The sequence below is a fragment of the Rhinolophus sinicus genome, chromosome 3 (genome assembly GCF_057876585.1).
Source record: "Rhinolophus sinicus isolate RSI-liver-muscle chromosome 3, RSI-T2T, whole genome shotgun sequence".
Classification (NCBI taxonomy): Eukaryota; Metazoa; Chordata; class Mammalia; order Chiroptera; family Rhinolophidae; genus Rhinolophus; species Rhinolophus sinicus.
The window spans coordinates 200,169,025-200,183,059 of record NC_142503.1 but is presented as its reverse complement, the minus strand read 5'-3'; positions in this window follow the sequence as shown (position 1 = coordinate 200,183,059).

Sequence of the window (14,035 nt, the reverse complement as noted above, 5' to 3'; positions counted from 1 at the left end):
CAAAAAACCATTAGGGAACTTTGAAGAACTAGCTTTATTATTCACAGGTCCTGGAGAGTACACAGTGCACCTGAGGGCCATACAGCAAAGTCGTAAGGAGAGAGAACATGGATGTGGGGCTCTGCCCTTCTTAGGGTCTGAGAGTGGTTGTCTGGGTTTTGTAAAGTCACTTATTATGGCTAATTTGAAGCATATGAATTAGGATGTGGGAAAGTGGAGATAGGGTCACTTAAGTGATTGGTTTTCTAGGTCACCCAGAGTTTTCTGAAAGGGGAACTCCATGGGGGTGGGTGGCCTAGTTCCTTAATTGGTTGTTTTGGTAGTAGCTCTGTTATACAATTACTAATATGTTTATTTAAAATAAATATCTTTAAATGGATGCCTCAGCAATCAAAAGCTTAATATTAGGCATTTACACTATACTGGTGTTCCCCAAAATATAAACTAATAATTCTTTTAAATGTATTAATCTCCTTAACTATGTAGAAAACAAGATTTGGAGTTACAAACCAAAGTTTCAGTAATACTAGCTTTTACACTAATTGTTTTTTTCTTTAAACATTTTAGTCTCTTAATCATGTAGTAAACAAGCCAAAATACAATTACAAACCACTGTTACAATAACACTAGCTTTTATAATTGTCCATGAATTTACTTTTATTGGGATCTTTATTTCTCCATATAACGTCAAGTTACTGTCTAGGGTTCTTTTATTTCATCTTGTAGGATTTCCTTGATCATTTCTTCTGTTTTTTTCTTTTTTCCCATTCTGCCATCTTGGATCTCAAGGAATTCCCTTGAGCACTTCTTTCAGGACAGGTCAGGGGGTCACAAGTCTCTCAATTTTTAATTTATCTGCAATGTGCTCATTCCTCCTTCACTTTTTTTTTCTTTTTTAACTTTTGTGTGTGTGTGTGTGTGTGTGTGTGTGTGTGTGTGTTCTTTTTCTTTCCCCCTTCTTCCACCTCACCCCCACCAGTTCAAGCCTTTGTTTCTCAGTCGCAGCACACAGCAGCCCAGCCAACCTCTGGCTGCTCACTGCAGCCCAGCTCCAGGGAGAGCTGTTGTTCACAATCTTAGCTGTGGAGGGCGCAGCTCACTGGCCCATGTGGTAATCGAACTGCGTAGCTCAGGCATTAGGAGCTCGGTTCTCCAAACACCTGAGCCACCAGGCTGGCCCCTCCTCCTTCACTTTTGAAGGACAGTTTTGCCAGATATAGCATTCTTGGTTGACAGCTTTTTTCTTTAAGTACTATGGGTATATTGGCCCACTACCTTCTGGCCTCCAAAATTTCTGATAAGAAATATGCTGATAATCTTATTGAGAGTCCCCTGTGTGTGTGATGATTCACTTCTCTCTTGCTGCTTTTAGGATTCTCTCTTTGTCTTTTAAACATTTGATTATAATGTGTCTTGGTGTGGGCCCCTTTGAGTTCATCTTACTTGGAGTTTGTTGAGCTTCTTGGACGTTTATATGATGTCTTTCATCAAATTTGGGAAGTTTACAGCTATTATTTCTTCAAATAATTTCTCTATCCTTTTCTCTCTCTCTTTCCCTTTGAGACTCCCATGATGTATATGTTGGTCCACTTGATGGTGTCCCACGGGTCCCTTAGACTCAGTTCACTTTTTCAATCTTTTTTCTTTCTGTTCTCAGCCTCAACAATTTTCATTGTCCTATCTTTGAATTCACTGATTCTTTCTTCTGCCTTTTCAAATCTACCTTTGAATCTCTCTAGTGAATTTTTTCATTTTAGTTATTGTACTTTTCTGCTCTAGAATTTCTTTTTAGGTTTTCTATCTCTTTATTAATATTTCCATTTTATTCATATATAATTTTCTTGACTTTTTCCACATCTTCTTTTAGTTCTTTGAGCATCTTTAAGACAGTTGCTTCAAAGTCTTTGTCTAGTGCACCTGCCATTAGCTCTTTTTCAGGGATAGGTTCTGTTAATTTCCCCCCCCACCCCGTGAATGAACCATACTTTCTTCTTTCTTTGTATGCCTGATGATATTTTGTTGAACACTGGACATTTGAATTGAATAATGTGGAAACCAGATTCTCCCCCTTCCATTGGGTTTGCTGTTTTGTCATTATTTTTGTTTTATTATTTTTTTTTTTTTTTGAGGGGGACCAAAATTTTGCCACCCCAAATGTGTCTTTTGGGATATTGATTTTTTAAATTTTTTAAAAAAGATTTTTTATTGGGGAAGGGGTACAGGACTTTATTGGGGAACAGTGTGTACTTCCAGGCCTTTTTTCCAAGTCAAGTTGTTGTCCTTTCAGTCTTAGTTGTGGAGGGTGCTATTTAGCTTCAAGTTGTCCTTTCAGTCTTAGTCGTGGAGGACGCAGCTCAGCTCCAGGTCCAGTTGCCATTTTCTAGTTGCAGGGGGCACAGCCCACCATCCCTTGTGGGAGTCAAACCGGCAACCTTGTGGTTGAGACGATGCACTCCAGCCAACTGAGCCATCTGGGAGCTCAGTGGCAGCTCAGCTCAAGGTGCCGTGTTCAATCTTAGTTGCAGGGGACGCTGCCCACCATCCCTTGCGGGACTCGAGGAGTTGAACTGGCAACCTTGTGGTTGAGAGGATGCACTCCAACCAACTGAGCCATCAGGGAGCTCAGCAGCAGCTCAGCTCAAGGTGCCGTGTTCAATTTTAGTTGCAGGGGGCGCTGCCCACCATCCCTTGCGGGACTCGAGGAATTGAACTGGCAACCTTGTGGTTGAGAGCCCACTGGCCCATGTGGGAATCAAACCGGCAGCCTTCGGAGTTAGGAGCATGGAGCTCTAACCATCTGAGCCACCCGGCCAGCCCCAATTTTTTTAATTTTTATTGGGGAATACTGGGGGACAGTGTGTTTCTCCAGGATCCCTCAGAGCCCATCAGCTCCAAGTCATTGTCTTTCAATCTAGTTGTGGAGGGCGCAGCTCAGCTCCAAGTCCAGTCGCCGTTTTCGATCTTTAGTTGCAGGGGGCACAGCCCACCATCCCATGCGGGAATTGATCTGGGCAACCTTGTTGTTGAGAGCTTGCGCTCCAACCAACTGAGCCATCCAGCCGCCCCTGTTTTATTATTTTTAATTGTTGTAGGCTGTCTCTCTGATGAAGATAAGCCTGAGGTGTAAACATAATGTCTTCTAGTATCTTTTCTGGGCTGTTCCCTGGGCATGCATGGTCACTTACTGATGTTTTTTTCCATTTTGCTGTTGTTTTTGCTCTCGTCTTTAATGCTCTCGTCTTTAATGTCTGGCTCCAGAAAGGGGTAAAAACTAAAATGAAGGTGGGGTAAGGCAATGGCTCTTTAAATCCCCTGGAAGTTACTACAGCCAAAAGGGTAGGGGTTTACAACAATGTGGGGGAGTGCAACAACAATGGTTGCTCACCTCTTTGTACCTCTGTGATCAGGTGGCACTCAGCGATCAGAGCACGGATTCTCAGTATTTGGGGGACAGGGTCCTTTTTGCCTGTGCTGGCTCCCACAGTCTTTGTGCAGGCTGCTTGAGAAACTCATGCACAGCTACCTGCCTGGTGACTGGGGGAGGGAGATGCGTAGTTGCTACTGTGCTAAAAGCTGAAATTGACCAAAATTTACTGTCTAACTCACAAGTCTTTAACAGACTTCACAGTTCCAAAATAGTTACATCAGACAAATCCTGCCATGGCAACTGTTGTCTAGGTGGGGAAACGGATTACTGGTTCTTCCTACTCCTCATCTTCCCAAATACTCTCTAAGGTGTGGGTGTTTTATACAGGCATGGCACAATGCATACATGAATGTGTAACCCCTCCCCAAATGATAGAATTGTTCACCCAGAAAATCAAAGAGACTAAACTAACGCCTGTTAGAATAAATAACAGTCCAGTAAGATCACTGATTACAAGACAAATGTACAAAACTCACTAGATTAACACTTTATGCCCAGGACCTAATAAGATAATTTTTATAGGAAAAGATTTGATTCGCAATGTTGGCTAAAACTATGAAAAGCCTGTTAATAAGTTTTCAAAGAATTGTTCAAGACCTCTGTGATAACCATAGAGAACATCTAAAACTGAAAATCGAGAAGGAGGACTGGAAGTCATAGGTAGAGGTGATGGGGCTGCCTGAGGTGGTGATGGCAGGGGCAGAGGACTGACTTTTTAGTTGTAAGCCTAGAATTGTTATTTGATTTTTAAAACTATGTTTACATTTAGTTTGGTAAAAATACAAATTTAAAAAATTCACAAGACAGAACAAACTTGTGAGAAGTTACAAGATAATTTTGAAAACTTGGAATTACATTTTGAAAATAAATATTCAAATGCCCCCCAGAAATTTCGTGCTAAATTACACCCCTAGCAGTGGTGGACATATCTATTAATTTCCAGTACCACACTTGCATAACCCTGGGAGTGAATGTCTCCTTAGGAATGAGGCATCTAGGGCACAAAGTTTAAGTGCAGGCTCAATATTTGCATGATCCTGAGAGTGAGCAGCTCCTTAAATTTTGTGTCCTGGTGCCTCACTTGCTTCACATTTCTTCTGCTCCTGATCAAGCCCCTGGGTAATCACAGAGATTAATGCCACCACTGGAGACTTGAAGACTGTTCCCATTCACACCAGCTTAGCCTGTGCAGATGTTGAATAGATCCTGGAAAATGATTGTGAAATACACATGATCAGGTGGTGACTCCATTTGGCAGCTGCTGTCCCAGATGTAATACTGTTACTGGAGCAAATCAGTGTAGCCCAGACACTTGGTATTTAGCTACTGGTGATGTTTTTTTTTCTCCACACTAATTCTTAAGGACCACCTGAAACAGTTTGATTTTACCTGGCAGGGCTGACAGTATACCTTTACAGTGTTTTCTAATAACTATGCAAATTCTCCTGCTCTCTGCCATAATACAGTCCACAGAGATCTCTATTATCTTTTTGATTGTTTGTAACTTATGCTTCAAAAAAAGTTGAGAAAATATCTAATCTGCATATGAGTCACGTGGGGATTTTTCAATTACAGATTCTGATCCAGTGTGTCTGAGGCAGACATTGTGCATCTCTAAGAGTCTTCCAGGGGCTGCCAGTGCTGATAATCTTTTGACACCTCAATTACTATCAAGGTCCTAATACACAGATTTTTTTTTTTTAGTGTAGTAAAATAACACAAAATCTTTTATTTTAATCTATGCTTAATTTAATTATTTTCTTTTAAAAATTGTGGTAAAATATACATAATATAAAACTCCCCATTTTAAACAATTTTAAGTATACAGTTCAGTGGCATTAAGCGCATTCACATGATTGTACAACCATTACCACCACCATCTCCAGAACTTTTTCATCTTGCAAAACGAAAACTCTGTCCCCATTAAACACTAAGTCTCCATCCCTCCTCCCTGGAGCCCCAGCCGCCCACCATTCTACTTCAATTGATCCTTTTTTATCTTAACATTCCACAAAACATCACACTGGTCCATCAATTGATGACATTATGCTGATTGGATCTGATAAATGGGAAACAGCAAGAATTTTAGAAGCCTTACTATGACATGTGTGAACTAGGAGGTGGGAGATAAACCCTCCCAAAAATGTAGAAGCCTGTGATTTCTAAGTTTCTGAGGATTATTTGGTCTGGAGAATTTTAAAATATCCCTTCCCAAAAATGAAAGGCTTATTTTTGCCCCCCTTACCACCTAGCATGAAAAAAAGAGGCAAATGTCTGGTAGACCATTCTGGATTTGAAAGAAACATTTTAATGTGCTGTGATATGAGCCACCTACAGCGTGACCCCTAAGGTAGCCAATTTCAAGAGGAGATCAGAACACAAGAAGACTCTGAAGGTTTAGGCCACTCTATACGTATAGGCCCGTCTCCCACCTGGGCCCTCTGATCCAGCAGATCCAGTGGTGCTCAAACATCAATAGGAAAATCACGGCCAGGTCTCTGGAATTTTGGAGCCATTTTATGTTCTTCCGCAGGTGACTATTTCTCTTCTGAGAGATTGCTTCTGGATTTCATGTGGGATTTGGTGAAGACTGCATGTCCAGCCACGGGACTCCAGGTGACCATTTGGCTTGAGTTTCCCATCATGAGCTAAAAGTGTTGCCATAAGGATTGGTTTGTGTAGCAGCATTCTATCATGCGGAAGTTGTATGTGAGAGCCCAAGCTCGGGCAGGCCCAGGAGGCACAGGAGAGTCGCACAGATGGTGGCGCAGACTCCTCAACACAAACCCCTGCTGCATTGCCTCCCCTCCCTCAGTCGGTGCCTTTGGCTTCTTGGGATGCTAAGCAAGACGAACTCACCTAGTTGGTGTATGGGTCTGCATGCTGTGCAGGTTGCACCTGAAAGTGCACAGATGCAGCCTGCGACCCCACTCAGAGGTGACCCTGAAGGACAGTGATGAAGGAACATCCCTAGGGCACAGAACTGACCAATACACTTGGTTGTCCACTGTGTCTAGAATGAGAGATAGCCGGAGGTACAGGTCTGTGCTAATTTACACAGTTGCTAACAGTTTGGCGAGATGGTCAGGGACTTGGAAATAACAGAATTGGGAGTTTGGTGACAAGAAAATCTGAAGAAGTGTGTAGATGGACCTCCCAAAGTGGGTACAGACTATGAACGTATTTGTGTGCTGGATGGATGCTCACCAAAGGGCATTCACTTGAGAACTGACTCTCACTAATCCAGTGAAAGGATGAAGCTCTGTAGAGATGCCTGTCAGCCTCTGTATTGGTTTCCTAGGGCTTCTGTAATGAAGTACCACAGACTGGGTGGCTTCAACAACAGAAATGTCCATCTCACAGTTTTGAGCTAGGAGTCCAAGGTCAAGTTGTTCGTAGGGTTGCTTCCTTCTGAGGGCTGTGAGAAGTAATCTGTTCCATGCTTCTCACCTAGCTTCTGGTGATTCTCTGGAAATCTTTGGTATGCCTTGGCTTGTAAAAGCGTTACCCCAATCTCTGCCTCCATCTTCACATGACGTTCTTCCCATGTGTGTGTCTGTCTCCAAATTTCCCCTTTTTGTGAGGACAACAGTCATATTGAATTAGGACCCACCCTAATGACGTCATTTAACTTGATTACCTCTATAAAGATCCTGTCTCCAGTTAAGTCACATTCTTAGGTACTGGGCCATAAAACTTCAATATGGATTTTGGGGGACACCATTCACCCACAACAGCCTCTTTCCCCAGCCACCTCAGGGCGTTCTCAATGGACCCACGGGCAAAGTAGCTGTGGTGACAGGGATGGGGACTGTGCGTGTCCTCAACAACGTGGACTTCCTCTTCCCAGGCTGCTCTGGCTACCGCTGAGTGCCTTACGTGACATCAGTGGAGACCCGCACTTAGCTCCCGGTGGCACCATTCCCGGGGAGAGCAGCCCAATGTCTGGTAGCAAGTTGATTGGTTGGACCTCTTCCATCATGGAAGACAGCGATTCATCATACATGAAACAGGCATGTTCTGGACACAGATATGGCTTTCTTGCCCGTAACGCTTCATCAGGACCATGATCTCACTCACTCACAGATGCCTTGTTCAGCATCATGGCATTCCACACAACATTGCTTCTGACCCAAGAATTCATTTCACTGCCACAGAAATGCAGCAGTGTGGTCTCAGGGCCATGGGATTCACTGGTCTTACCACATATCCCGTCACCCGGAAGTGACTGGTTCGAATGAAAGGCTGAGTGACTTGCTGCAGATTTAGCTTTGGTACCAGTTGGGGGACAACATCCAGGAAGGGCAGGGCTCTGTTTCACAGCATTCCATCTGTGGTTTGAATAAGATACCATTATGTGGTTCTGTTTCTGCCAAAGCTGACATACCTGGGTCCCAGGATCAAGGAGTAGAGTTGGGGTGGATCCTCTCCCGCTCACAACCAGCTTTGAGCTCTGCCACATGGAGGGTCTTAGTCCCCGAGGGGACAATACTTCGAACAGGGACACAACAGTGGCTTCCTTGACTTGAAAGATGATACTGCCACCCAGCCACTTTGAGCTCCTTATGCCCCTGAACTGAAGGCCTAAGGAGGGATTGCTCTAGTAGCCGTAGTCATGGAGTGTGGTCCCCCAGGGGAAATTGTGTTGCTGCCGCCCATGAGGGACAAGAGGACCGTGTCTGGAAAGTGAGGGACTCTCTGCAGCTCTTCTTCCCGACTTCCATGACCAACAGTCAAGATGAGTGGAAAACCACGTGGTGGGGAAAAGCCAGGATGAGTAACGAAAGAAAGGGGCAAAGTGAGCAATGGGAGACGGGACCCACAGTGGCAGGTATGGCGTCAACAGCTACCATAGGAACAAGCGCCATGGTCGCTTTGTTTCATCTTCTTTGCTTGTTTAATGTGTTTGCTTGCATATGCCAACCATTTTCCTCTTTCCTCTCCTTGACATTTTTATTGTATGTGCAGTTTGTTGGAGGTTAGCTTTACGATTCAGTCTTTAGGTAGCAGAAGAGTCAGTGGACCGTGATTGGATCTGCGGAGCAATTAATACAGCCAGCGATGGGTACAGTGACCCTGCGGCTGTGTCTCCTCGTTTTGGAGAAAGGGAGAGAGCCATGTCTTCCGTTGTAGGAAGGATGAATGCATTGTGTTTAGTAGAAATTTTTATAAAAGCTTAAATGTGTGTGGAAGGGGGCATCTGGAAGCTGAAATAGATATTAATCTACTGCCTCCCACCTCCGAACTCATCTTTCATTGCCCCGCTTGGGGATTCTGGAACTTTCTCCCTTGCCGGTGGGCCGAGTGCTAAGCTTCGTCAGTAGAGGGCGCTGTGGGGACAGTACAGTAAGCAGGAGGTTTTCTCCTGGTTCTCAGTGTTTATTGGTTTGTTGGTCACCTGGGATAGTTTCCCATGGACTGCTTTCCCCGCTACCTCCTTAGGTGGCTTTGCAGCAAGTTCTGAGCACTGACCTGGCTACGCATGGTTCCCCTGGCATCTCAGAATGACTCCAGCAAGTTCTGCTGGCAGAGCACCTCCATGAACTTCGCCAAGGTGCATCCCCTCCAGTGAGGCCTGCCGCATCCCAGTACAGGGAGGGAGGTGAGGACAGTCTTCCAGATTCGCTCCTTCCTTGGAGCTCTGCCTCAGCCCTAGAGCATGGCTGCGCCCAGGGTCTGCCATGCGTATGTGTCCAGAGTTCTCATCATTCTGCAGTAGCCAGTCCCTTGTTATTCCAATCCAGTCTTCTTTAAAGGTCCCCTGGCCCGATGACTGTGTAGTTTCCGCCTCCTGATTGATTCAAAGTTGCTCAGCAACACATACGGGCCGATTGTTACTGGAAGGGAAGGCTCCTCAGAGGGCAGAGCCCAAACACAGAGTTAAGTGCTGTCGGGGATGGATGACTCGAGAGCACCCAGGGAACACACCTCCAGAACAGGGGGTTGGCCGCATGCAGCCGCTGGCCTGAAGAGCTGCCTCTCATTCTTCCCCTTGGTCATGGCCTTGCTAACTGCCGTCGTTCTGGCCCTGTCCCACCACTCCGTGTGGAGTGTGGCAGGCATCTGACTTGTCTTTGTAGCTCAGGTGTGTGTGGCTCAGAGTTGCTGCCCCCAAGGAGGTGTGCTTCAGACTCCCACCTCCATTCATCCAGCTGAGGACCGTGAGGCCATGGATGGCCAGCCTGGTCCACAATTAGATGAGATGTTGGGAGATCTTGGGATGGGGATGAATGTATTTTTCAGAGGGTAGATTGTGGAGGAAATGGCTACAATATACTCCAGCTTCTCCCATCAAAAGGGAACTTATATCTCCAGCCCTTGAAACTGGACTTGGCCATGTGACTGACTTTGACCACTGGGAAATTAGCAAATGTGACACAAGCAAAAGCCAGAAAAATGTTTGTGCATCAGTCTTGCCCTCTCCTAGTGCCAGAACCTTCCCGCCATCATGGGCACAAGTCCGGGCTAGCCTCCTGGGAGATGGGAGGCCCCAGCTGTCCTAGCCATCCTTCTGTGCTGCAGACACAGGACCCAGGCCAACTGGATGGGAGAGGCTGTGGCGCCAGCCTCCAGGGACAGCCCGAAGCCAACAGGCCCTCCGCCCCTGGAGCAGCCACGCTAGTGGGGATCTCAGCTAGATGGCTCCACACCCTCCTGACCTCACACTGTCCCAGGCCCTAGGGGTGTCTCTGCAGGGGTAAAAACTGTCTTCACAGGAGCACTGACCCCAATTCACCGCCGTCCTTAATGCAGGGTCAGTGTCTGCACCACCCACCTGGAAGGCTCAGGGAATCAGGGCACCATGGGCTCCCTCCTTCCCAGGGTCACCCCCGATGCAGCCTTCCCAGGTGAGGCTCCAGCACAAGCCTGACCCATCCATGAACTCCAAGGACAGTCTACCCCTAGGGCGAGGGCAGAAGCCAGGGGCTGGGGCTGAGGCTGAGCTGGCCTGTGCCGGCAGGTATGCCTTCTCCCCTCCTCACTGGTGCTTTCATCTGCTCACCGCGGGGGTTTTCCCTGGCATGCTTGGAGAACATGAGCCCCTGCCCACTGTGCCCCTCGGCCACTCGTCAGCATTCTTGGAGGCTTCAGCATCTACATGCTGCCTCCCAATTCCCTGAGCCCTCGGCTCCCAACATGTCCACCACACTCTGTGAGGGTCACGCCCACTGAGACCTCCCCAGTAAGCACAGCACTTCCAGGACCTCAGCTGCAGGGCGCCTGCTGTGTGGGAGCTTCTTGTCACTGGACTCGCTGGCTCCCGACTGTACCCAGCAATCCTCCACTGCCTGGGACCGTCGTCTGCCCGTCGTCACAGCCCTCGCGCCTCCTGCCGCTGAGACCCAGGCCCAGGGCTGTAACCTCTCCTGAGCCGCCTCATGCCTTGGCTCTGCTCGTGCCCTGGTCTGATCACCTGACCCAAACCAAGTTCTCGGTTAAACCCGACTCGACTCCAGGTCGGCACCTGAGCTCTGAACTTGGCTGGAGAAAAATCTCAGGCTGCTAACAAACCCACTTCAAACAGGCACTGGACAGCACTGGACGGTCCCACGTGAGACGCACAAGTCTCACCTCCTCTCTCCTCGAACCTCCAGTAACACTTGCTTCCTCAGTTAAATGTTAGGTTATAAAATGTCCATATACAACACATCCTCATGGTTCAATAATAAAAAATTAAAACAAGATATGTGATGAAATATCTCATTCCCCACCTCTGTGCCCTCCCCCTCTTGGTCTCCCCCCACCCCATGCACACCCACTTGTGTGCACACACTCACAAATAACCACTACTAGTTCCTGGTGTATTCTTCCAGGCTGCCTTAGTGCACATAGACAAACAGAAAATGTATTTTCCATTTTCACTTCTCTGATGGCAGCACCCCACAAACTGTTCTGCAGTGTGCTTTTCTCCCCTAAACACTTTCTGTTGGAGCAATTTCCACGTGAGAACAGAGGACGTCCTCCTCCTGTTCGCAGCTGCATAGTACTCCGTTGTTTGGGGCACTGCAGTTATGTCCCTGGTGTCTGCTGACGAGCATTCAGGGAGTTTCCACAATTTTGCTGCTGCAGTCAGAGTAATTGGCCTGGTACCTGCGTCATTCTGCGTGGATGTCAAAGTGTGGATAAGACACATTCCTAGAAGAGGGGTGGCTGGTTCACAGGTTTGCGCATTTCTCATCTTGACTGCTATTGCTGAATGGCCGGGCAGAGGGGCTGTGCAAAATTGCGCTCCCAGAGCTGTGAGGGAGAGGCCCTGGCAGCCACCAGCCTCGCTGTGCAGTGCTGTCACCCACATGGGTTTTGGACAGTCTAAGGAGCTACACGCTCCGCTCCCTTTCTGCAGACCGTTGGAACTTAACTTGCCAAATTTCTCCCCTGGGGCCTCTCCCTCTCCTCCCAGGCCTTCCCTGTCTGGGAAGTATCTCCCCCTTCTCCCCCTCCACACACTGTTGGGGCCTTTCAGATGGCTCAGGGCATTTCTCTGCCCTCGCACCCCGCACCCCGCCTGAGCCAGCCTCCTCTCACTCCATGTCGCAGCCTCACTGACCATGTCATGTCTCCCCCAGGCACCCCCAGCACCTCTTACAACATCTCCTGGCTTCCTCCCTGCCCCTCATTCTCCATGCAGTGGCCAGAAGGATCTTTCCAAGTCATGTGTCATATATTCCATCAGCCCAAACTTGCCTTGAAACCCTCAAATGCTTTTCCTTTATAGCTGGAATGTACCCCAACCAAGGTCTCGGCCCCTTGCCCCCTGCTGTGGGACCCCCCAGCTTTGGTGGCTCTGGCTCCACTCCCCACCTTCACCCACTCCAGCCACCCGAGCTTTCTTTCCCTAAAACAGGAACCCTTCCCAATCGTCCCCTCCCGGCCTGCTCCCAGGCTGTTTCCTCTCCTGCACTGCTCCTAGTCTGGGGTCCCCAACCAATTGTCTCCTCCTCAGTGAGCTCTCCCCAGGGCCACAGCTAGAGCTGCCTGCCCCCCCAGTAACTACTGCTTCACCTCCACCCCATCACACCCCTGCACTTGGACCTGACTGTTCATTTACTTCCTCCCTGGTTCTTATGGATCCCCAGGAAGTAGGCTCTTCCCACTGCCCCTCCCCCAGCAGAGGTGGTGGGGAGGGTTGGAGGGCCGCACCTTTGCTTGTCCTACGGTTGACTGTGACCGCCCTTCCTATTCACAGGAGTCTGGGGGGATGGGTGGGGAAGGGGGCTGGGGCCCCCATGTCCTTGTCCAGGACAGCACGTGGCATCAGAGGGCCCCCTGCTCAGGCTCTCCCCCGTCTCCGGCGCCTGATGACTCACTCCTCCACTCTGGGCAAATCCTTCCCTTAACGGGATTTTCCTGCGGTGACGGGGAAGTTACAGATGTATAACCTTTGGCGGCGGCCGGGACCAGTGACTAGGACAGGACCCTGCGCCCCTTCCCCCCTCCTCCGCTGCAGGAATGGCAGGAACTGCTCAGGCGCCGCCCGCGCCCTTTCCCGCCCCTCCCGCCCCTCCCGGAGCCGGCCCCTGGGGAGCGAAGTGGACTCGGTGGGCGCTGGCAGCCCAGGGAGAGTCAACCAGGCCCCGCGATACTCGTTGCCGCCCGCGGATGCCGGGCTGGCACCTTCCGGCCTAAATCCGGCCCCTCAGGTCCATTACTGTCCGCCCCTATTGATTTAAAACTTCCCCCTGACCCCCGGCTCCCGACTGCCTGCCTGCGCCCTAGGCGGTACCATGGGGACCGGGCTGGGTATTGTGCCTCCCTTCCCGCCCCCGACTCGAACTGGGCAGGGACAAGCAGGCCGGAAATCGAGTGCAGGGGCCCCCGCGCCTGCAGGCTCCAACGGCCCAGGACCCGGCACAGGGGCCGCGTGGACAGGAGTCCAGCCCAACATCGGGGCACCCCTGAGAAGGGTCCCCCTCCCTCCTTGCTCCCCACTGCACCATGGGTTCCATTCCATCCCCATTGGCCCCACGGATGGAGCTCACCAGAAAGAGCCTCCCCTCACCCCTCCAGCCCCCTCTGTCCCTGGCAGACTTCCAGGCCTTTCCCTGCAGGACCCCAGACTCCTTTGCCCACCCCACCCCCCTGGGGTCTGTGGACTGGATTGGTCATGGTACCCTTTTCCCTCCCCAGGGACTCTGCCCTTCCCCAAATCCTAGGTCAGGATGGTGGTGCTAAGGAGAGCCCCTCCCTGGTGAGCTGGGGCCATCTCTGTACAGACCTTGTGGCTTCTCCAGTTCACAGCTGCAGCGTTCAAGGTCAATTCCAGAAATCTAAGAGTAAGTTCCCACTGGGCCCTATGCATGGAGTTGAAATGATTGTTTGCAGTCGTCCCAGCCCCCCCCGCCCCCCCAGGTCATCTGCAGTAAAGCGCTGTGGGGAGGTCCAACAGGTTCACGATGCTCTATTTACTGGTGAGCAAACAGGGTGAAAGGACTGGCACTGCCCCACAGGCAGGTCCTTACACAGCTCATGCTCAGAGGTAAGAAGGGGGCAGGTGGTGCTGTGGGGCTGGACTCTCTGGGGATTTGACACAGAGCCAGGACAGGTCTGCCCAGACCCCAAGAGCCTAAGAAAACCACTGAAGCCCACCCCTATTCCCCAAAGAAATCA